General features: G+C 52.4%; 8 non-coding genes and 51 pseudogenes across 8 annotated transcripts in view; all 59 read left to right on the forward strand.

Moving 5' to 3' along the window:
• The first annotated feature begins 91 nt into the window (after nucleotides 1-91).
• On the forward strand, nucleotides 92-211 carry LOC147053142 (5S ribosomal RNA; annotated as a pseudogene).
• A 116-nt stretch (nucleotides 212-327) lies between these two features.
• Nucleotides 328-447, forward strand: LOC147053143 (5S ribosomal RNA; annotated as a pseudogene).
• A 130-nt stretch (nucleotides 448-577) lies between these two features.
• Nucleotides 578-697, forward strand: LOC147053144 (5S ribosomal RNA; annotated as a pseudogene).
• A 115-nt stretch (nucleotides 698-812) lies between these two features.
• Nucleotides 813-932, forward strand: LOC147053145 (5S ribosomal RNA; annotated as a pseudogene).
• Nucleotides 933-1052: 120 nt separating this feature from the next.
• Nucleotides 1053-1172, forward strand: LOC147053146 (5S ribosomal RNA; annotated as a pseudogene).
• Nucleotides 1173-1289: 117 nt separating this feature from the next.
• Nucleotides 1290-1409, forward strand: LOC147053147 (5S ribosomal RNA; annotated as a pseudogene).
• Nucleotides 1410-1534: 125 nt separating this feature from the next.
• Nucleotides 1535-1654, forward strand: LOC147053148 (5S ribosomal RNA; annotated as a pseudogene).
• A 126-nt stretch (nucleotides 1655-1780) lies between these two features.
• On the forward strand, nucleotides 1781-1900 carry LOC147053149 (5S ribosomal RNA; annotated as a pseudogene).
• A 115-nt stretch (nucleotides 1901-2015) lies between these two features.
• LOC147053150 (5S ribosomal RNA) lies at nucleotides 2016-2135 on the forward strand (annotated as a pseudogene).
• Nucleotides 2136-2254: 119 nt separating this feature from the next.
• Nucleotides 2255-2368, forward strand: LOC147053151 (5S ribosomal RNA; annotated as a pseudogene).
• Nucleotides 2369-2712: 344 nt separating this feature from the next.
• LOC147053152 (5S ribosomal RNA) lies at nucleotides 2713-2832 on the forward strand (annotated as a pseudogene).
• Nucleotides 2833-2960: 128 nt separating this feature from the next.
• Nucleotides 2961-3080, forward strand: LOC147053153 (5S ribosomal RNA). The gene has a single exon (XR_015067050.1). It is a non-coding gene; the product is annotated as a 5S ribosomal RNA (ribosomal RNA).
• Nucleotides 3081-3422: 342 nt separating this feature from the next.
• On the forward strand, nucleotides 3423-3542 carry LOC147053154 (5S ribosomal RNA; annotated as a pseudogene).
• A 115-nt stretch (nucleotides 3543-3657) lies between these two features.
• On the forward strand, nucleotides 3658-3777 carry LOC147053155 (5S ribosomal RNA; annotated as a pseudogene).
• Nucleotides 3778-3894: 117 nt separating this feature from the next.
• Nucleotides 3895-4014, forward strand: LOC147053156 (5S ribosomal RNA). Its single transcript, XR_015067052.1, has one exon. It is a non-coding gene; the product is annotated as a 5S ribosomal RNA (ribosomal RNA).
• A 116-nt stretch (nucleotides 4015-4130) lies between these two features.
• LOC147053157 (5S ribosomal RNA) lies at nucleotides 4131-4250 on the forward strand (annotated as a pseudogene).
• Nucleotides 4251-4367: 117 nt separating this feature from the next.
• On the forward strand, nucleotides 4368-4487 carry LOC147053158 (5S ribosomal RNA; annotated as a pseudogene).
• Nucleotides 4488-4612: 125 nt separating this feature from the next.
• Nucleotides 4613-4732, forward strand: LOC147053159 (5S ribosomal RNA). Its single transcript, XR_015067054.1, has one exon. It is a non-coding gene; the product is annotated as a 5S ribosomal RNA (ribosomal RNA).
• A 116-nt stretch (nucleotides 4733-4848) lies between these two features.
• Nucleotides 4849-4968, forward strand: LOC147053160 (5S ribosomal RNA; annotated as a pseudogene).
• Nucleotides 4969-5085: 117 nt separating this feature from the next.
• LOC147053161 (5S ribosomal RNA) lies at nucleotides 5086-5205 on the forward strand (annotated as a pseudogene).
• A 115-nt stretch (nucleotides 5206-5320) lies between these two features.
• LOC147053162 (5S ribosomal RNA) lies at nucleotides 5321-5440 on the forward strand (annotated as a pseudogene).
• Nucleotides 5441-5554: 114 nt separating this feature from the next.
• On the forward strand, nucleotides 5555-5674 carry LOC147053163 (5S ribosomal RNA; annotated as a pseudogene).
• A 116-nt stretch (nucleotides 5675-5790) lies between these two features.
• Nucleotides 5791-5910, forward strand: LOC147053164 (5S ribosomal RNA; annotated as a pseudogene).
• A 127-nt stretch (nucleotides 5911-6037) lies between these two features.
• LOC147053165 (5S ribosomal RNA) lies at nucleotides 6038-6157 on the forward strand. The gene has a single exon (XR_015067055.1). It is a non-coding gene; the product is annotated as a 5S ribosomal RNA (ribosomal RNA).
• Nucleotides 6158-6274: 117 nt separating this feature from the next.
• Nucleotides 6275-6394, forward strand: LOC147053166 (5S ribosomal RNA; annotated as a pseudogene).
• Nucleotides 6395-6509: 115 nt separating this feature from the next.
• Nucleotides 6510-6629, forward strand: LOC147053167 (5S ribosomal RNA; annotated as a pseudogene).
• A 116-nt stretch (nucleotides 6630-6745) lies between these two features.
• On the forward strand, nucleotides 6746-6865 carry LOC147053168 (5S ribosomal RNA; annotated as a pseudogene).
• Nucleotides 6866-6995: 130 nt separating this feature from the next.
• LOC147053169 (5S ribosomal RNA) lies at nucleotides 6996-7115 on the forward strand (annotated as a pseudogene).
• A 116-nt stretch (nucleotides 7116-7231) lies between these two features.
• LOC147053170 (5S ribosomal RNA) lies at nucleotides 7232-7351 on the forward strand (annotated as a pseudogene).
• Nucleotides 7352-7480: 129 nt separating this feature from the next.
• Nucleotides 7481-7600, forward strand: LOC147053171 (5S ribosomal RNA; annotated as a pseudogene).
• Nucleotides 7601-7715: 115 nt separating this feature from the next.
• Nucleotides 7716-7835, forward strand: LOC147053172 (5S ribosomal RNA; annotated as a pseudogene).
• Nucleotides 7836-7956: 121 nt separating this feature from the next.
• On the forward strand, nucleotides 7957-8076 carry LOC147053173 (5S ribosomal RNA; annotated as a pseudogene).
• A 343-nt stretch (nucleotides 8077-8419) lies between these two features.
• On the forward strand, nucleotides 8420-8539 carry LOC147053174 (5S ribosomal RNA; annotated as a pseudogene).
• Nucleotides 8540-8889: 350 nt separating this feature from the next.
• Nucleotides 8890-9009, forward strand: LOC147053175 (5S ribosomal RNA; annotated as a pseudogene).
• Nucleotides 9010-9124: 115 nt separating this feature from the next.
• On the forward strand, nucleotides 9125-9244 carry LOC147053176 (5S ribosomal RNA). The gene has a single exon (XR_015067083.1). It is a non-coding gene; the product is annotated as a 5S ribosomal RNA (ribosomal RNA).
• A 117-nt stretch (nucleotides 9245-9361) lies between these two features.
• LOC147053177 (5S ribosomal RNA) lies at nucleotides 9362-9481 on the forward strand. Its single transcript, XR_015067102.1, has one exon. It is a non-coding gene; the product is annotated as a 5S ribosomal RNA (ribosomal RNA).
• A 124-nt stretch (nucleotides 9482-9605) lies between these two features.
• Nucleotides 9606-9715, forward strand: LOC147053178 (5S ribosomal RNA; annotated as a pseudogene).
• A 116-nt stretch (nucleotides 9716-9831) lies between these two features.
• LOC147053179 (5S ribosomal RNA) lies at nucleotides 9832-9951 on the forward strand (annotated as a pseudogene).
• Nucleotides 9952-10066: 115 nt separating this feature from the next.
• Nucleotides 10067-10186, forward strand: LOC147053180 (5S ribosomal RNA; annotated as a pseudogene).
• A 343-nt stretch (nucleotides 10187-10529) lies between these two features.
• Nucleotides 10530-10649, forward strand: LOC147053181 (5S ribosomal RNA; annotated as a pseudogene).
• Nucleotides 10650-11000: 351 nt separating this feature from the next.
• On the forward strand, nucleotides 11001-11120 carry LOC147053182 (5S ribosomal RNA; annotated as a pseudogene).
• Nucleotides 11121-11235: 115 nt separating this feature from the next.
• On the forward strand, nucleotides 11236-11355 carry LOC147053183 (5S ribosomal RNA; annotated as a pseudogene).
• A 126-nt stretch (nucleotides 11356-11481) lies between these two features.
• LOC147053184 (5S ribosomal RNA) lies at nucleotides 11482-11601 on the forward strand (annotated as a pseudogene).
• Nucleotides 11602-11718: 117 nt separating this feature from the next.
• Nucleotides 11719-11838, forward strand: LOC147053185 (5S ribosomal RNA). Its single transcript, XR_015067126.1, has one exon. It is a non-coding gene; the product is annotated as a 5S ribosomal RNA (ribosomal RNA).
• A 115-nt stretch (nucleotides 11839-11953) lies between these two features.
• LOC147053186 (5S ribosomal RNA) lies at nucleotides 11954-12073 on the forward strand (annotated as a pseudogene).
• A 125-nt stretch (nucleotides 12074-12198) lies between these two features.
• LOC147053187 (5S ribosomal RNA) lies at nucleotides 12199-12318 on the forward strand (annotated as a pseudogene).
• Nucleotides 12319-12434: 116 nt separating this feature from the next.
• Nucleotides 12435-12554, forward strand: LOC147053188 (5S ribosomal RNA; annotated as a pseudogene).
• A 117-nt stretch (nucleotides 12555-12671) lies between these two features.
• Nucleotides 12672-12791, forward strand: LOC147053189 (5S ribosomal RNA; annotated as a pseudogene).
• Nucleotides 12792-12919: 128 nt separating this feature from the next.
• LOC147053190 (5S ribosomal RNA) lies at nucleotides 12920-13039 on the forward strand (annotated as a pseudogene).
• A 116-nt stretch (nucleotides 13040-13155) lies between these two features.
• LOC147053191 (5S ribosomal RNA) lies at nucleotides 13156-13275 on the forward strand (annotated as a pseudogene).
• A 116-nt stretch (nucleotides 13276-13391) lies between these two features.
• Nucleotides 13392-13511, forward strand: LOC147053192 (5S ribosomal RNA; annotated as a pseudogene).
• Nucleotides 13512-13626: 115 nt separating this feature from the next.
• Nucleotides 13627-13746, forward strand: LOC147053193 (5S ribosomal RNA; annotated as a pseudogene).
• Nucleotides 13747-13871: 125 nt separating this feature from the next.
• Nucleotides 13872-13991, forward strand: LOC147053194 (5S ribosomal RNA; annotated as a pseudogene).
• Nucleotides 13992-14107: 116 nt separating this feature from the next.
• Nucleotides 14108-14227, forward strand: LOC147053195 (5S ribosomal RNA; annotated as a pseudogene).
• A 116-nt stretch (nucleotides 14228-14343) lies between these two features.
• LOC147053196 (5S ribosomal RNA) lies at nucleotides 14344-14463 on the forward strand (annotated as a pseudogene).
• Nucleotides 14464-14590: 127 nt separating this feature from the next.
• On the forward strand, nucleotides 14591-14700 carry LOC147053197 (5S ribosomal RNA; annotated as a pseudogene).
• A 116-nt stretch (nucleotides 14701-14816) lies between these two features.
• Nucleotides 14817-14936, forward strand: LOC147053198 (5S ribosomal RNA; annotated as a pseudogene).
• Nucleotides 14937-15051: 115 nt separating this feature from the next.
• On the forward strand, nucleotides 15052-15171 carry LOC147053199 (5S ribosomal RNA; annotated as a pseudogene).
• Nucleotides 15172-15517: 346 nt separating this feature from the next.
• LOC147053200 (5S ribosomal RNA) overlaps nucleotides 15518-15597 on the forward strand; it is a 120-nt gene continuing 40 nt past the window's right edge. Inside the window, exon 1 of the ribosomal RNA XR_015067093.1 lies at nucleotides 15518-15597. This exon is cut by the window's right edge and continues 40 nt beyond it. This is a non-coding gene — a ribosomal RNA (5S ribosomal RNA).

Below are 15597 nucleotides of genomic sequence, written 5' to 3' on the forward strand. Positions count from 1 at the left end.
GTGAAAGGAAAGCCATCAAGTACCGCCATTGCTTGGCACGGTTTCAGGGGCGATTGTGTCCATAAAATGCAAAACTTTGGTGAGTTTGACGGCTTACGGCCATACTACCCTGAGAACCCCCGATCTCGTCCGATCTCGGAAGCTAAAGCAGGGTCGGGCCTGGTTAGTACTTGAATGGGAGACCGCCTGGGAATACCAGGTGCTGAAAGCCTATTTTTACCCCCCCCACGTCGATTGCGAAAGGAAAGCCATCAAGTACCGCCGTTGCTTGGCACAGTTTCAGGGGTGATTGTGTCTATAAAATGCAAAACGTTGGTGAGTTTGACGGCTTACGGCCAAACTACCCTGAGAACGCCCGATCTCGTCCGATCTCGGTAGCTAAAGCAGGGCCGGGCCTGGTTAGTACTTGAATGGGAGACCGCCTGGGAATACCAGGTGCTGAAAGCCATTTTTTACACACACCCCCCCCCCCCCCCCACGTCGATTGTGAAAGGAAAGCCATCAAGTACCGCCGTTGCTTGGCACGGTTTCAGGGGCGATTGTGTCTATAAAATGCAAAACTTTGGTGAACCTGACGGCTTACGGCCATACTACCCTGAGAACGCCCGATCTCGTCCGATCTTGGAAGCTAAAGCAGGGTCGGGCCTGGTTAGTACTTGAATGGGAGACCGCCTGGGAATACCAGGTGCGGAAAGCCTATTTTTACCACCCCACGTCGATTGTGAAAGGAAAGCCATCAAGTAACGCCGTTGCTTGGCACGGTTTCAGGGGCGATTGTGTCCATAAAATGCAAAACTTTGGTGAGTTTGACGGCTTACGGCCATACTGCCCTGAAAACGCCCGATATCATCCGATCTCGGAAGCTAAAGCAGGGTCGGGCCTGGTTAGTACTTGAATGGGAGACCGCCTGGGAATACCAGGAGCTGAAAGCCTTTTTTTACACCCCCCCCCCACGTCGATTGTGAAAGGAAAGCCATCAAGTACCGCCGTTGCTTCGCACGGTTTCAGGGGCGATTGTGTCTATAAAATGCAAAACTTTGGTGGGTTTGACGGCTTACGGCCATACTACCTTGAGAACGCCCGATCTCGTCCGATCTCGGAAGCTAAAGCAGGGTCGGACCTGGTTAGTACTTGAATGGGAGACCGCCTGGGAATACCAGGTGCTGAAAGCCTATTTTTACCCCCCCCCACGTCGATTGTGAAAGGAAAGCCATCAAGTACCGCCGTTGCTTGGCACGGTTTCAGGGGCGATTGTGTCTATAAAATGCAAAACTTTGGTGGGTTTGTCGGCTTACGGCCATACTACCCTGAGAACGCCCGATCTCGTCCGATCTCGGTAGCTAAAGCAGGGCCGGGCCTGGTTAGTACTTGAATGCGAGACCGCCTGGGAATACCAGGTGCTGAAAACCATTTTTTACACACACTCCCCCCCCCACGTCGGTTGTGAAAGGAAAGCCATCAAGTACCGCCGTTGCTTGGCACGGTTTCAGGGGTGATTGTGTCTATAAAATGCAAAACTTTGGTGAGCTTGACGGCTTACGGCCATACTACCCTGAGAACGCCCGATCTCGTCCGATCTCGGTAGCTAAAGCAGGGCCGGGCCTGGTTAGTACTTGAATGGGAGACCGCCTGGGAATACCAGGTGCTGAAAGCCATTTTTTACACACACACCCCCCCCCCACGTCGATTGTGAAAGGAAAGCCATCAAGTACCGCCGTTGCTTGGCACGGTTTCAGGGGCGATTGTGTCTATAAAATGCAAAACTTTGGTAAACCTGACGGCTTACGGCCATACTACCCTGAGAACGCCCGATCTCGTCCGATCTCGGAAGCTAAAGCAGGGTCGGGCCTGGTTAGTACTTGAATGGGAGACCGCCTGGGAATACCAGGTGCGGAAAGCCTATTTTTACCACCCCACGTCGATTGTGAAAGGAAAGCCATCAAGTAACGCCGTTGCTTGGCACGGTTTCAGGGGCGATTGTGTCCATAAAATGCAAAACTTTGGTGAGTTTGACGGCTTACGGCCATACTGCCCTGAAAACGCCCGATATCATCCGATCTCGGAAGCTAAAGCAGGGTCGGGCCTGGTTAGTACTTGAATGGGAGACCGCCTGGGAATACCAGGAGCTGAAAGCCTTTTTTTACCCCCCCCCCCACGTCGATTGTGAAAGGAAAGCCATCAAGTACCGCCGTTGCTTGGCACGGTTTCAGGGGCGATTGTGTCTATAAAATGCAAAACTTTGGTGAGCTTGACGGCTTACGGCCATACTACCCTGAGAACGCCCGATCTCGTCCGATCGTTTAAGCAGGGTCGGGCCTGGTTAGTACTTGAATGGGAGACCGCCTGGGAATACCAGGTGCTGAAAGCCTTTTTTTTACCCCCCCACGTCGATTGTGAAAGGAAAGCCATCAAGTACCGCCGTTGCTTGGCACGGTTTCAGGGGCGATTGTGTCTATAAAATGCAAAACTTTGGTGGGTTTGACGGCTTACGGCCATACTACCCTGAGAACGCCCGATCTCGGAAGCTGAAGCAGGGTCGGGCCTGTTTAGTCCTTGAATGGGAGACCGCCTGGGAATACCAGGTGCTGAAAGCCTATTTTTACCCCCCCCACGTCGATTGTGAAAGGAAAGCCATCAAGTACCGCCGTTGCTTGGCACGGTTTTTGAGGGGTGATTGTGTCTATAAAATGCAAAACTTTGGTGAGTTTGACGGCTTACGGCCAAACTACCCTGAGAACGCCCGATCTCGTCCGATCTCGGTAGCTAAAGCAGGGCCGGGCCTGGTTAGTACTTGAATGGGAGACCGCCTGGGAATACCAGGTGCTGAAAGCCATTTTTTACACACACACACCCCCCCCCCACGTCGATTGTGAAAGGAAAGCCATCAAGTACCGCCGTTGCTTGGCACGGTTTCAGGGGCGATTGTGTCTATAAAATGCAAAACTTTGGTGAGCTTGACGGCTTACGGCCATACTACCCTGAGAACGCCCGATCTCGTCCGATCTCGGAAGCTTAAGCAGGGTCGGGCCTGGTTAGTACTTGAATGGGAGACCGCCTGGGAATACCAGGTGCTGAAAGCCTTTTTTTTACCCCCCCACGTCGATTGTGAAAGGAAAGCCATCAAGTACCGCCGTTGCTTGGCACGGTTTCAGGGGCGATTGTGTCTATAAAATGCAAAACTTTGGTGGGTTTGACGGCTTACGGCCATACTACCCTGAGAACGCCCGATCTCGGAAGCTGAAGCAGGGTCGGGCCTGTTTAGTCCTTGAATGGGAGACCGCCTGGGACTACCAGGTGCTAAAAGCCTATTTTTACCCCCCCCACGTCGATTGTGAAAGGAAAGCCATCAAGTACCGCCATTGCTTGGCACGGTTTCAGGGGCGATTGTGTCTATAAAATGCAAAACTTTGGTGAACCTGACGGCTTACGGCCATACTACCCTGAGAACGCCCGATCTCGTCCGATCTCGGAAGCTAAAGCAGGGTCGGGCCTGGTTAGTACTTGAATGGGAGACCGCCTGGGAATACCAGGTGCGGAAAGCCTATTTTTACCACCCCACGTCGATTGTGAAAGGAAAGCCATCAAGTAACGCCATTGCTTGGCACGGTTTCAGGGGCGATTGTGTCCATAAAATGCAAAACTTTGGTGAGTTTGACGGCTTACGGCTATACTGCCCTGAAAACGCCCGATATCATCCGATCTCGGAAGCGAATGCAGGGTCGGGCCTGGTTAGTACTTGAATGGGAGACCGCCTGGGAATACCAGGAGCTGAAAGCCTTTTTTTACCCCCCCCCACGTCGATTGTGAAAGGAAAGCCATCAAGTACCGCCGTTGCTTGGCACGGTTTCAGGGGCGATTGTGTCTATAAAATGCAAAACTTTGGTGAGCTTGACGGCTTACGGCCATACTACCCTGAGAACGCCCGATCTCGTCCGATCTCGGAAGCTTAAGCAGGGTCGGGCCTGGTTAGTACTTGAATGGGAGACCGCCTGGGAATACCAGGTGCTGAAAGCCTTTTTTTTAACCCCCCACGTCGATTGTGAAAGGAAAGCCATCAAGTACCGCCGTTGCTTCGCACGGTTTCAGGGGCGATTGTGTCTATAAAATGCAAAACTTTGGTGGGTTTGACGGCTTACGGCCATACTACCTTGAGAACGCCCGATCTCGTCCGATCTCGGAAGCTAAAGCAGGGTCGGGCCTGGTTAGTACTTGAATGGGAGACCGCCTGGGAATACCAGGTGCTGAAAGCCTATTTTTACCCCCCCCCACGTCGATTGTGAAAGGAAAGCCATCAAGTACCGCCGTTGCTTGGCACGGTTTCAGGGGCGATTGTGTCTATAAAATGCAAAACTTTGGTGGGTTTGTCGGCTTACGGCCATACTACCCTGAGAACGCCCGATCTCGTCCGATCTCGGTAGCTAAAGCAGGGCCGGGCCTGGTTAGTACTTGAATGGGAGACCGCCTGGGAATACCAGGTGCTGAAAGCCATTTTTTACACACACTCCCCCCCCCACGTCGGTTGTGAAAGGAAAGCCATCAAGTACCGCCGTTGCTTGTCACTGTTTCAGGGGCGATTGTGTCTATAAAATGCAAAACTTTGGTGAGCTTGACGGCTTACGGCCATACTACCCTGAGAACGCCCGATCTCGTCCGATCTCGGAAGCTTAAGCAGGGTCGGGCCTGGTTAGTACTTGAATGGGAGACCGCCTGGGAATACCAGGTGCTGAAAGCCTTTTTTTTACCCCCCCACGTCGATTGTGAAAGGAAAGCCATCAAGTACCGCCGTTGCTTGGCACGGTTTCAGGGGCGATTGTGTCTATAAAATGCAAAACTTTGGTGGGTTTGACGGCTTACGGCCATACTACCCTGAGAACGCCCGATCTCGTCCGATCTCGGAAGCTAAAGCAGGGTCGGGCCTCGTTAGTACTTGAATGGGAGACCGCCTGGGAATACCAGGTGCTGAAAGCCTATTTTTACCCCCCCCCACGTCGATTGTGAAAGGAAAGCCATCAAGTACCGCCTTCACTTGGCACGGTTTCAGGGGTGATTGTGTCTATAAAATGCAAAACTTTGGTGAGCCTGACGGCTTACGGCCATACTACCCTGAGAACGCCCGATCTCGTCCGATCTCGGAAACTAAAGCAGGGTCGGGCCTGGTTAGTACTTGAATGGGAGACCGCCTGGGAATACCAGGTGCGGAAAGCCTATTTTTACCACCCCACGTCGATTGTGAAAGGAAAGCCATCAAGTAACGCCGTTGCTTGGCACGGTTTCAGGGGCGATTGTGTCTATAAAATGCAAAACTTTGGTGAGTTTGACGGCTTACGGCCATACTGCCCTGAAAACGCCCGATATCGTCCGATCTTGGAAGCTAAAGCAGGCTCGGGCCTGGTTAGTACTTGAATGGGAGACCGCCTGGGAATACCAGTTGCTGAAAGCCTTTTTTTACCCCCCCCACGTCGATTGTGAAAGGAAAGCCATCAAGTACCGCCGTTGCTTGGCGGTTTCAGGGGCGATTGTGTCTATAAAATGCAAAACTTTGGTGGGTTTGACGGCTTACGGCCATACTACCCTGAGAACGCCTGATCTCGTCCGATCTCGGAAGCTAAAGCAGGGTCGGGCCTGGTTAGTACTTGAATGGGAGACCGCCTGGGAATACCAGGTGCTGAAAGCCTATTTTTACCCCCCCCACGTCGATTGTGAAAGGAAAGCCATCAAGTACCGCCGTTGCTTGGCACGGTTTCAGGGGTGATTGTGTCTATAAAATGCAAAACTTTGGTGAGTTTGACGGCTTACGGCCAAACTACCCTGAGAACGCCCGATCTCGTCCGATCTCGGTAGCTAAAGCAGGGCCGGGCCTGGTTAGTACTTGAATGGGAGACCGCCTGGGAATACCAGGTGCTGAAAGCCATTTTTTACACACACTCCCCCCCCCCCACGTTGATTGTGAAAGGAAAGCCATCAAGTACCGCCGTTGCTTGTCACGGTTTCAGGGGCGATTGTGTCTATAAAATGCAAAACTTTGGTGAGCTTGACGGCTTACGGCCATACTACCCTGAGAACGCCCGATCTCGTCCGATCTCGGAAGCTTAAGCAGGGTCGGGCCTGGTTAGTACTTGAATGGGAGACCGCCTGGGAATACCAGGTGCTGAAAGCCTTTTTTTTACCCCCCCCATGTCGATTGTGAAAGGAAAGCCATCAAGTAACGCCGTTGCTTGGCACGGTTTCAGGGGCGATTGTGTCTATAAAATGCAAAACTTTGGTGAACCTGACGGCTTACGGCCATACTACCCTGAGAACGCCTGATCTCGTCCGATCTCGGAAGCTAAAGCAGGGTCGGGCCTGGTTAGTACTTGAATGGGAGACCGCCTGGGAATACCAGGTGCGGAAAGCCTATTTTTACCACCCCACGTCGATTGTGAAAGGAAAGCCATCAAGTACCGCCATTGCTTGGCACGGTTTCAGGGGCGATTGTGTCCATAAAATGCAAAACTTTGGTGAGTTTGACGGCTTACGGCCATACTACCCTGAGAACCCCCGATCTCGTCCGATCTCGGAAGCTAAAGCAGGGTCGGGCCTGGTTAGTACTTGAATGGGAGACCGCCTGGGAATACCAGGTGCTGAAAGCCTATTTTTACCCCCCCCACGTCGATTGTGAAAGGAAAGCCATCAAGTACCGCCGTTGCTTGGCACGGTTTCAGGGGTGATTGTGTCTATAAAATGCAAAACGTTGGTGAGTTTGACGGCTTACGGCCAAACTACCCTGAGAACGCCCGATCTCGTCCGATCTCGGTAGCTAAAGCAGGGCCGGGCCTGGTTAGTACTTGAATGGGAGACCGCCTGGGAATACCAGGTGCCGAAAGCCATTTTTTACACACACACCCCCCCCCCCCCCACGTCGATTGTGAAAGGAAAGCCATCAAGTACCGCCGTTGCTTGGCACGGTTTCAGGGGTGATTGTGTCTATAAAATGCAAAACTTTGGTGAGTTTGACGGCTTACGGCCATACTACCCTGAGAACCCCCGATCTCGTCCGATCTCGGAAGCTAAAGCAGGGTCGGGCCTGGTTAGTACTTGAATGGGAGACCGCCTGGGAATACCAGGTGCTGAAAGCCTATTTTTACCCCCCCCACGTCGATTGTGAAAGGAAAGCCATCAAGTACCGCCGTTGCTTGGCACGGTTTCAGGGGTGATTGTGTCTATAAAATGCAAAACGTTGGTGAGTTTGACGGCTTACGGCCAAACTACCCTGAGAACGCCCGATCTCGTCCGATCTCGGTAGCTAAAGCAGGGCCGGGCCTGGTTAGTACTTGAATGGGAGACCGCCTGGGAATACCAGGTGCCGAAAGCCATTTTTTACACCCCCCCCCCCCCCCCCCCACGTCGATTGTGAAAGGAAAGCCATCAAGTACCGCCGTTGCTTGGCACGGTTTCAGGGGCGATTGTGTCTATAAAATGCAAAACTTTGGTGAACCTGACGGCTTACGGCCATACTACCCTGAGAACGCCCGATCTCGTCCGATCTTGGAAGCTAAAGCAGGGTCGGGCCTGGTTAGTACTTGAATGGGAGACCGCCTGGGAATACCAGGTGCGGAAAGCCTATTTTTACCACCCCACGTCGATTGTGAAAGGAAAGCCATCAAGTAACGCCGTTGCTTGGCACGGTTTCAGGGGCGATTGTGTCCATAAAATGCAAAACTTTGGTGAGTTTGACGGCTTACGGCCATACTGCCCTGAAAACGCCCGATATCATCCGATCTCGGAAGCTAAAGCAGGGTCGGGCCTGGTTAGTACTTGAATGGGAGACCGCCTGGGAATACCAGGAGCTGAAAGCCTTTTTTTACACCCCCCCCCCCACGTCGATTGTGAAAGGAAAGCCATCAAGTACTGCCGTTGCTTGGCACGGTTTCAGGGGCGATTGTGTCTATAAAATGCAAAACTTTGGTGAGCTTGACGGCTTACGGCCATACTACCCTGAGAACGCCCGATATCGTCCGATCTCGTAAGCTTAAGCAGGGTCGGGCCTGGTTAGTACTTGAATGGGAGACCGCCTGGGAATACCAGGTGCTGAAAGCCTTTTTTTTACCCCCCCACGTCGATTGTGAAAGGAAAGCCATCAAGTACCGCCGTTGCTTGGCACGGTTTCAGGGGCGATTGTGTCTATAAAATGCAAAACTTTGGTGGGTTTGACGGCTTACGGCCATACTACCCTGAGAACGCCCGATCTCGGAAGCTGAAGCAGGGTCGGGCCTGTTTAGTCCTTGAATGGGAGACCGCCTGGGACTACCAGGTGCTGAAAGCCTATTTTTACCCCCCCCCACGTCGATTGTGAGAGGAAAGCCATCAAGTACCGCCATTGCTTGGCACGGTTTCAGGGGCGATTGTGTCTATAAAATGCAAAACTTTGGTGAGTTTGACGGCTTACGGCCATACTACCCTGAGAACGCCTGATCTCGTTCGATCTCGGAAGCTTAAGCAGGGTCGGGCCTGGTCAGTACTTGGATGGGAGACCGCCTGGGAATACCAGGTGCTGAAAGCCTATTTTTACCACCCCACGTCGATTGTGAAAGGAAAGCCATCAAGTACCACCGTTGCTTGGCACGGTTTCAGAGGCGATTGTGTCTATAAAATGCAAAACTTTGGTGAGTTTGACGGCTTACTGCCATACTGCCCTGAGAACGCCCGATATCGTCTGATCTCGGAAGCTAAAGCAGTGTCGGGCCTGGTTACTACTTGAATGGGAGAATGCCTGGGAATACCAGGTGCTGAAAGCCTTTTTTTACCCCCCCACGTCGATTGTGAAAGGAAAGCCATCAAGTACCGCCGTTGCTTGGCACGGTTTCAGGGGCGATTGTGTCTATAAAATGCAAAACTTTGGTGAACCTGACGGCATACGGCCATACTACCCTGAGAACGCCCGATCTCGTCCGATCTCGGAAGCTAAAGCAGGGTCGGGCCTGGTTAGTACTTGAATGGGAGACCGCCTGGCAATACCAGGTGCGGAAAGCCTATTTTTACCACCCCACGTCGATTGTGAAAGGAAAGCCATCAAGTAACGCCATTGCTTGGCACGGTTTCAGGGGCGATTGTGTCCATAAAATGCAAAACTTTGGTGAGTTTGACGGCTTACGGCCATACTGCCCTGAAAACGCCCGATCTCGTCCGATCTCGGAAGCTAAAGCAGGGTCGGGCCTGGGTAGTACTTGAATGGGAGACCGCCTGGGAATACCAGGTGCTGAAAGCCTATTTTTACCCCCCCCCACGTCGATTGTGAAAGGAAAGCCATCAAGTACCGCCGTTGCTTGGCACGGTTTCAGGGGCGATTGTGTCTATAAAATGCAAAACTTTGGAGAGCTTGACGGCTTACGGCCATACTACCCTGAGAACGCCCGATCTCGTCCGATCTCGGAAGCTTAAGCAGGGTCGGGCCTGGTTAGTACTTGAATGGGAGACCGCCTGGGAATACCAGGTGCTGAAAGCTATTTTTTACACACACACCCCCCCCACGTCGATTGTGAAAGGAAAGCCATCAAGTACCGCCGTTGCTTGGCACGGTTTCAGGGGCGATTGTGTCTATAAAATGCAAAACTTTGGTGAGCTTGACGGCTTACGGCCATACTACCCTGAGAACGCCCGATCTTGGAAGCTAAAGCAGGGTCAGGCCTGGTTAGTACTTGAATGGGAGACCGCCTGGGAATACCAGGTGCTGAAAGCCTTTTTTTTACCCCCCCACGTCGATTGTGAAAGGAAAGCCATCAAGTACTGCCGTTGCTTGGCACGGTTTCAGGGGCGATTGTGTCTATAAAATGCAAAACTTTGATGAGTTTGACGGTTTACGGCCATACTACCCTGAGAACGCCCGATCTCGTCCGATCTCGGAAGCTAAAGCAGGGTCGGGCCTGCTTAGTACTTGAATGGGAGACCGCCTGCGAATACCAGGTGCTGAAAGCCTATTTTTACCCCCCCACGTCGATTTTGAAAGGAAAGCCATCAAGTACCGCCGTTGCTTGGCACGGTTTCAGGGGCGATTGTGTCTATAAAATGCAAAACTTTGGTGGGTTTGACGGCTTACGGCCATACTACCCTGAGAACGCCCGATCTCGTCCGATCCCGGAAGTTAAAGCAGTGTCGGGCCTGGTTAGTACTTGGATGGGAGACCGCCTGGGAATACCAGGTGCTGAAAGACTTTTTTTTACCCCCCCACGTCGATTGTGAAAGGAAAGCCATCAAGTACCGCCGTTGCTTGGCACGGTTTCAGGGGCGATTGTGTCTATAAAATGCAAAACTTTGGTGAGTTTGACGGCTTACGGCCATACTACCCTGAGAACGCCCAATCTCGGAAGCTGAAGCAGGGTCGGGCCTGTTTAGTCCTTGAATGGGAGACCGCCTGGGACTACCAGGTGCGGAAAGCCTATTTTTCCCCCCCCCCACGTCGATTGTGAAAGGAAAGCCATCAAGTACCGCCATTGCTTGGCACGGTTTCAGGGGCGATTGTGTCTATAAAATGCAAAACTTTGGTGAGTTTGACGGCTTACGGCCATACTACCCTGAGAACGCCCGATCTCGTCCGACCTCGGAAGTCAAAGCAGGGTCGGGCCTGGTCAGTACTTGGATGGGAGACCGCCTGGGAATACCAGGTGCTGAAAGCCTATTTTTACCACCCCACGTCGATTGTGAAAGGAAAGCCATCAAGTACCACCGTTGCTTGGCACGGTTTCAGAGGCGATTGTGTCTATAAAATGCAAAACTTTGGTGAGTTTGACGGCTTACGGCCATACTGCCCTGAGAACGCCCGATATCGTCTGATCTCGGAAGCTAAAGCAGGTTTGGGCCTGGTTACTACTTGAATGGGAGACTGCCTGGGAATACCAGTTGCTGAAAGCCTTTTTTTACCCCCCCCACGTCGATTGTGAAAGGAAAGCCATCAAGTACCGCCGTTGCTTGGCACGGTTTCAGGGGCGATTGTGTCTATAAAATGCAAAACTTTGGTGAACCTGATGGCTTACGGCCATACTACCCTGAGAACGCCTGATCTCGTCCAATCTCGGAAGCTAAAGCAGGGTCGGCCCTGGTTAGTACTTGAATGGGAGACCGCCTGGGAATACCAGGTGCGGAAAGCCTATTTTTACCACCCCACGTCGATTGTGAAAGGAAAGCCATCAAGTACCGCCGTTGCTTGGCACGGTTTCAGGGGTGATTGTGTCTATAAAATGCAAAACTTTGGTGAGTTTGACGGCTTACGGCCAAACTACCCTGAGAACGCCCGATCTCGTCCGATCTCGGTAGCTAAAGCAGGGCCGGGCCTGGTTAGTACTTGAATGGGAGACCGCCTGGGAATACCAGGTGCTGAAAGCCATTTTTTACACACACCCCCCCCCCCCATGTCGATTGTGAAAGGAAAGCCATCAAGTACCGCCGTTGCTTGTCACGGTTTCAGGGGCGATTGTGTCTATAAAATGCAAAACTTTGGTGAGCTTGACGGCTTACGGCCATACTACCCTGAGAACGCCCGATCTCGTCCGATCTTGGAAGCTTAAGCAGGGTCGGGCCTGGTTAGTACTTGAATGGGAGACCGCCTGGTAATACCAGGTGCTGAAAGCCTTTTTTTTACCCCCCCCACGTCGATTGTGAAAGGAAAGCCATCAAGTACCGCCGTTGCTTGGCACGGTTTCAGGGGCGATTGTGTCTATAAAATGCAAAACTTTGGTGGGTTTGACGGCTTACGGCCATACTACCCTGAGAACGCCCGATCTCGTCCGATCTCGGAAGCTAAAGCAGGGTCGGGCCTGGTTAGTACTTGAATGGGAGACCGCCTGGGAATACCAGGTGCTGAAAGCCTATTTTTACCCCCCCACGTCGATTGTGAAAGGAAAGCCATCAAGTACCGCCGTTGCTTGGCACGGTTTCAGGGGTGATTGTGTCTATAAAATGCAAAACTTTGGTGAGTTTGACGGCTTACGGCCAAACTACCCTGAGAACGCCCGATCTCGTCCGATCTCGGTAGCTAAAGCAGGGCCGGGCCTGGTTAGTACTTGAATGGGAGACCGCCTGGGATTACCAGGTGCTGAAAGCCATTTTTTACACACACTCCCCCCCCCACGTCGATTGTGAAAGGAAAGCCATCAAGTACCGCCGTTGCTTGTCACGGTTTCAGGGGCGATTGTGTCTATAAAATGCAAAACTTTGGTGAGCTTGACGGCTTACGGCCATACTACCCTGAGAACGCCCGGTCTCGTCCGATCTCGGAAGCTTAAGCAGGGTCGGGCCTGGTTAGTACTTGAATGGGAGACCGCCTGGGAATACCAGGTGCTGAAAGCCTTTTTTTTACCCCCCCACGTTGATTGTGAAAGGAAAGCCATCAAGTACCGCCGTTGCTTGGCACGGTTTCAGGGGCGATTGTGTCTATAAAATGCAAAACTTTGGTGCGTTTGACGGCTTACGGCCATACTACCCTGAGAACGCCCGATCTCGTCCGATCTCGGAAGCTGAAGCAGGGTCGGGCCTGGTTAGTACTTGAATGGGAGACCGCCTGGGAATACCAGGTGCTGAAAGCCTATTTTTACCCCCCCCACGTCGATTGTGAAAGGAAAGCCATCAAGTACCGCCGTTGCTTGGCACGGTTTCAGGGGTGATTGTGTCTATAAAATGCAAAACTTTTGGTGAGTTTGACGGCTTACGGCCAAACTACCCTGAGAACGCCCGATCTCGTCCGATCTCGGTAGCTAAAGCAGGGCCGGGCCTGGTTAGTACTTGAATGGGAGACCGCCTGGGAATACCAGGTGCTGAAAGCCATTTTTTACACACACACACCCCCCCCCCACGTCGATTGTGAAAGGAAAGCAATCAAGTACCGCCGTTGCTTGGCACGGTTTCAGGGGAGATTGTGTCTATAAAATGCAAAACTTTGGTGAGTTCGACGGCTTACGGCCATACTACCCTGAGAACGCCCGATCTCGTCCAATCTCGGAAGCTTAAGCAGGGTCGGGCCTGGTTAGTACTTGAATGGGAGTCCGCCTGGGAATACCAGGTGCTGAAAGCCTTTTTTTTACCCCCCCACGTCGATTGTGAAAGGAAAGCCATCAAGTACCGCCGTTGCTTGGCACGGTTTCAGGGGCGATTGTGTCTATAAAATGCAAAACTTTGGTGGGTTTGACGGCTTACGGCCATACTACCCTGAGAACGCCCGATCTCGTCCGATCTCGGAAGCTAAAGCAGGGTCGGGCCTGGTTAGTACTTGAATGGAAGACCGCCTGGGAATACCAGGTGCTGAAAGCCTATTTTTACCCCCCCCACGTCGATTGTGAAAGGAAAGCCATCAAGTACCGCCATTGCTTGGCACGGTTTCAGGGGCGATTGTGTCTATAAAATGCAAAACTTTGGTGAAACTGACGGCTTACGGCCATACTACCCTGAGAACGCCCGATCTCGTCCGATCTCGGAAGCTAAAGCAGGGTCGGGCCTGGTTAGTACTTGAATGGGAGACCGCCTGGGAATACCAGGTGCGGAAAGCCTATTTTTACCACCCCACGTCGATTGTGAAAGGAAAGCCATCAAGTAACGCCATTGCTTCGCACGGTTTCAGGGGCGATTGTGTCCATAAAATGCAAAACTTTGGTGAGTTTGACGGCTTACGGCCATACTGCCCTGAAAACGCCCGATATCATCCGATCTCGGAAGCTAAAGCAGGGTCGGGCCTGGTTAGTACTTGAATGGGAGACCGCCTGGGAATACCAGGAGCTGAAAGCCATTTTTTACACACACACCCCCCCCCACGTCGATTGTGAAAGGAAAGCCATCAAGTACCGCCGTTGCTTGGCACGGTTTCAGGGGCGATTGTGTCTATAAAATGCAAAACTTTGGTGAGCTTGACGGCTTACGGCCATACTACCCTGAGAACGCCCGATCTCGTCCGATCTAGGAAGCTTAAGCAGGGTCGGGCCTGGTTAGTACTTGAATGGGAGACCGCCTGGGAATACCAGGTGCTGAAAGCCTTTTTTTTACCCCCCCACGTCGATTGTGAAAGGAAAGCCATCAAGTACCGCCGTTGCTTGGCATGGTTTCAGGGGCGATTGTGTCTATAAAATGCAAAACTTTGGTGGGTTTGACGGCTTACGGCCATACTACCCTGAGAACGCCCGATCTCGTCCGATCTCGGAAGCTTAAGCAGGGTCGGGCCTGGTCAGTACTTGAATGGGAGACCGCCTGGGAATACCAGGTGCTGAAAGCCTTTTTTTACCCCCCCCACGTCGATTGTGAAAGGAAAGCCATCAAGTACCGCCGTTGCTTGGCACGGTTTCAGGGGTGATTGTGTCTATAAAATGCAAAACTTTGGTGAGTTTGACGGCTTACGGCCAAACTACCCTGAGAACGCCCGATCTCGTCCGATCTCGGTAGCTAAAGCAGGGCCGGGCCTGGTTAGTATTTGAATGGGAGACCGCCTGGGAATACCAGGTGCTGAAAGCCATTTTTTACACCCCCCCCCCCCCCCCCACGTTGATTGTGAAAGGAAAGCCATCAAGTACCGCCGTTGCTTGGCACGGTTTCAGGTGCGATTGTGTCTATAAAATGCAAAACGTTGGTGAGTTTGACGACTTACGGCCATACTACCCTGAGAACGCCCGATCTCGGAAGCTAAAGCAGGGTCGGGCCTGGTTAGTACTTGAATGGGAGACCGCCTGGGAATACCAGGTGCTGAAAGCCTTTTTTTTACCCCCCCACGTCGATTGTGAAAGGAAAGCCATCAAGTACTGCCGTTGCTTGGCACGGTTTCAGGGGCGATTGTCTCTATAAAATGCAAAACTTTGATGAGTTTGACGGTTTACGGCCATACTACCCTGAGAACGCCCGATCTCGTCCGATCTCGGAAGCTAACGCAGGGTCGGGCCTGCTTAGTACTTGAATGGGAGACCGCCTGCGAATACCAGGTGCTGAAAGCCTATTTTTATCCCCCCACGTCGATTTTGAAAGGAAAGCCATCAAGTACCGCCGTTGCTTGGCACGGTTTCAGGGGCGATTGTGTCTATAAAATGCAAAACTTTGGTGGGTTTGACGGCTTACGGCCATACTACCCTGAGAACGCCCGATCTCGTCCGATCTCGGAAGTTAAAGCAGTGTCGGGCCTGGTTAGTACTTGGATGGGAGACCGCCTGGGAATACCAGGTGCTGAAAGCCTTTTTTTTACCCCCCCACGTCGATTGTGAAAGGAAAGCCATCAAGTACCGCCGTTGCTTGGCACGGTTTCAGGGGCGATTGTGTCTATAAAATGCAAAACTTTGGTGAGTTTGACGGCTTACGGCCATACTACCCTGAGAACGCCCAATCTCGGAAGCTGAAGCAGGGTCGGGCCTGTTTAGTCCTTGAATGGGAGACCGCCTGGGACTACCAGGTGCGGAAAGCCTATTTTTACCCTCCCCCCCCACGTCGATTGTGAAAGGAAAGCCATCAAGTACCGCCGTTGCTTGGCACGGTTTCAGGGGCGATTGTGTCTATAAAATGCAAAACTTTGGTGAGTTTGACGGCTTACGGCCATACTACCCTGAGAACGCCCGATCTCGTCCGATCTCGGAAGTCAAAGCAGGGTCGGGCCTGGTCAGTACT

The sequence above is a fragment of the Syngnathus leptorhynchus genome, chromosome 8, assembly GCF_054491065.1.
Source record: "Syngnathus leptorhynchus isolate UIUO chromosome 8, UIUO_Slep, whole genome shotgun sequence".
NCBI lineage: Eukaryota > Metazoa > Chordata > Actinopteri > Syngnathiformes > Syngnathidae > Syngnathus > Syngnathus leptorhynchus.